Source organism: Athene cunicularia (assembly GCF_003259725.1).
Source record: "Athene cunicularia isolate RWA chromosome Z unlocalized genomic scaffold, athCun1 chrZ_part1, whole genome shotgun sequence".
Lineage (NCBI taxonomy): Eukaryota > Metazoa > Chordata > Aves > Strigiformes > Strigidae > Athene > Athene cunicularia.
Window position 1 is genome coordinate 35,257,550 of NW_020799142.1, and position 3,745 is coordinate 35,261,294.

The window sequence follows — 3,745 nt, forward strand, 5'->3', positions numbered from 1 at the left end:
GCCTCCCGAGGGGAGGGCAGGGCAGGGCAGGGCAGGGCAGGGCGCACCCGGCCACGCCGCCTCCAGGCAGCCCGAGCGGCCCTGAGCCGCTCCTGGGGCCGGTCCCAGCCCCTGTCTGGCACAGGGGCGCCATTCTGGCCCTGAGTCTCCTCCCGGGCCTGTCCCAGCCCCTGTCTGTGGCACAGGGGCGCCATTTTGGCCCTGAGCCTCCTCCCGGGCCGGTCCCAGCCCCTGTCTGGCACAGGGGCGCCATTTTAGCCCTGAGCCTCCTCCCGGGCCTGTCCCAGCCCCTGTCTGTGGCACAGGGGCGCCATTCTGGCCCTAAGTCTCCTCCCGGTCCGGTCCCAGCCCCTGTCTGGCACGGGGGCGCCATTTTGGCCCTGAGCCTCCCCCCGGGCCTGTCCCAGCTCCTGTCTGGCACAGGGGCGCCATTTTAGCCCTGAGCCGCTCCTGGGGCCGGTCCCAGCCCCTGTCTGGCACAGGGGCGCCATTTTGGCCCTGAGCCTCCTCCCGGGCCGGTCCCAGCTCCTGTCTGTGGCACAGGGGCGCCACTTTGGCCCTGAGTCTCCCCCCCGGCCTGTCCCAGCCCCTGTCTGGCACAGGGGCGCCACTTTGGCCCAGGCCTCCTGGGGGTACAGCAGAGGGAAGGGCTGCCCCATCTCTCAAAGCTCCCAGGCCCTTGCAGGGCTTCCTCAGCGACCTCAGGCCTCATTATGAAGTACTGACCTTTGTGTGGGGAGCTGTGCTGGGGGTGGGCTGTGGCGTCCCCACCCCGCTCCGCTCACCTGCCGGAGGCCGTGGGACTGAGCTCCATCATCTGCATCAGGGCCAGGGGACTTTGGGCCATCATCTGCCTCAGGGCTGCGGTCTGTGCCCCACCGGTGGCAGCCAACAGCTCCCAGCTTGCCTTTGCTCACAGGGCACCCTACTCATGCTTCTTCCCTGCATCTACTCTTCATCTACGAGACGATCAAAGGAACATCTCCGGCGGGGAGCACGATGGAACACGCAGATGGGTCCCGGCAGCTGTCAACAGTTGTGCTTGGGAACAGTTCCAGCCTCAGAGCCTCCCTGAACCTGGTACTCTGGCCATCAAGGCAGTCACTGAAGACAAATTGAAGACGATACGCTAAAAGCAGTAAGTTAATCTTGACTGTGTACAGTCCTCGAAGTGTTCCCACAGGTCTCCTGAGGCCACAATCCTGACTGCTCACATCATCCGTGCCTTGGACTTCTGCTGGCACCTGAAGCCGCCCAGCGTGCCTGCACTGCCTGGATGACTTACACCCGCAGGGACCATCACAGCTCTGCGCACACACATCCCACACAGCGTCACCCATCTTAGACACTCTCTCCCCACGTGCCAGCCTGTGAACAGGTCTCCTCGTCCAACTGTCATGGCTGGGGCAGACGATGGAGCCCTCGTGGCCGTGGGTGCCACCTCTTCCTGGAAGGACATCTGTGCCCTTCTCCACAGGCAGGACGCACAGAAGCTTTGCTGAGTTATTCTGAAATGGGTGCTGGGTGGCCCGAGGAAGAAGCACAGAGCTGTACGCGACACAGGATGGAGTCGTCGCTGGAGGCACCCAACTCGATGCTACTTTGGGACTTGACTTCCACGAGGGCCGGCAGCTCAGCTGGAAGCACGACGGGCAGGTGAGTGCTCTCTCTGAACCATTCCTCGGCGTGAGAAATGGGGGTGCTGGTGACTTTGGGGGCTCCCGAGGAGCATGGTGCTGGCAGTTCTGATTCCAAGAACAAACCCAGCCTCCAGCTGCGGAGGGAGTCCTCGTTTAGACCAGGTATCCCCCCTCGTGTGTGACCTCCAGGTTGGCAGGGGCACCTCCCTCCCAGGCGGCCATTTTAGCACCTGCTTGGCTTTATGCCCGCGCTGGAAGATGGCCTCGTACACCACCTTGGCAAGTGCTGAGCGGGAAGGCAGCTTCTGGAGCACTGCTGAGTGGGCACCGGCACTGACCTGGGGGTATTTCTGCGGTGAAGAGTGAGCAGGTATGACACGGTGTGTCTGCGCTCCGTGCCCTTTGGAAAGGCCATTATCTTTTAAGTCCTTTCTGTGTCCCCCTCGCCGTGGGGTGCAGATGACGGCGTGGCCTTATCCGAGAGTATCTCTGAGCGTATCGCAACATGTGCGTGGTAGAAAAGAGAACACTTCATTTTCCACTCTAGGGGAGGCTCAGGGGGAAGATAGAGAAAATGAGGCCTGCGATTTAGAAAGCTGAAAGTTTTATGGGGGGTGTAGGTGTGGCCGCTTGCCCCACAGTGCCCGTTCCTCGCTCCGGGCCAGGGCACCCTCCCTGGGCACTTGCTCTGGTGGCACAAGGTTGACATTTATGGCGCTTTTACTTTTCTGTTACTGCTTTTAGGTTTACACTTTCATCCCTAGGCCCGGCAGAGGAATGTGGGTGCGAGAACGCCTCTTGTTCGCCACAGGGCCTCTCAGCGAGGCGAAGGGTGAGACACGGGGAGCCCTGGCCGTCCGAGGCAGCACCCCACTTGGCATTTGTCACCCCTGGGCCCCGCTGCTTGTCCCCCACCTGCGCCGCTTCCTCCCTGTGCTCCCTCAGCCCTTTCCCATCCACTCCCACATCTGACTTTGCAGGAAGCCTTCAGCGCACCGTCGCCAAAATAAAAATTAAAAAACACCTTGTAGGATGATGCTTTGAATGGAGTATTTTTTTTAAAAAATGGTTTTGTATGTTAAAATCCACTCATGTGGCCTTTCTGCGCTTACAGAACATACTGCACAGTCTTACTAAGGACAAAGCCTCACCGATGCCACGACTGCAGTGGTGGGCTACAGCACTCAGCATTTCCAGCTGGGCCACGACTGCTCAGTTCCACAAAGCTGATGATGAGGAGGCAGGATTTAGGAAATTCATCACCTGAAAGGTCTAACCGAGATGGCCCTAAGCCCTCCAATTACCAAGGCTGCCCCCGCAGTGCTGCTGCAGCACACCTATCCATGTATTTTCCCGGTGAATGTGAAGCATCCCTGGTACCTACTGGCCTTTTTCCAAATCCACTCTCTTCTCCCTGACGGACTAAGGTATTGCATCCCTGCTAGAACTATGCAGTATGTCCTAAAATGATGACATTTCGTTTTAATTGAAATCAAACACGCTCTTCCGCTAGGGAATAAGAAAGCAAACCAAATTTTAATAGGAACTCACAGAAGTACAGAAGAATATTTTTCTCCCTCCTATATTGTCTTTCCATGGAAATCTGAGGACAAATACTTTTGAGGCAATAGATGAAACCTGTTAGTTAAACTGTACTGATATTAGTGAGGTTATATTAAATGTTAATTAGGTTCCTTTGTTTCTGTGGAAATGAGACCGTACTGGATACACCTTTACTAAACGACACTACTTATAAACTTCACAGTATGTACCTATAGATTTAGCCTCTAAACCCAAGATGATTGATAAAGGGAGTCTAAGTCTACTCCAGAATAACCCCATGGATATTATTATTCTGGAAGAAGAGAGCTATTTTCTAAATTTGCTTTGTATGCTGTAAAAATTAGTTCAGATAAACCAGAGAGAGACATCGCTTTCTGTAGAGAAGCATCCCTGCAGAACGTGACTCTGGCACAACTCCTCTTTAGAGTCACATTCTGGTTTACTCTGAACAACGTTTCCTACTTAAATCTTAATACAACCTCTCAGAATTTCCCTCCAAACTCTCAAGCCATCAGTTCCAAACCCAGTCACATCTGAGAAGG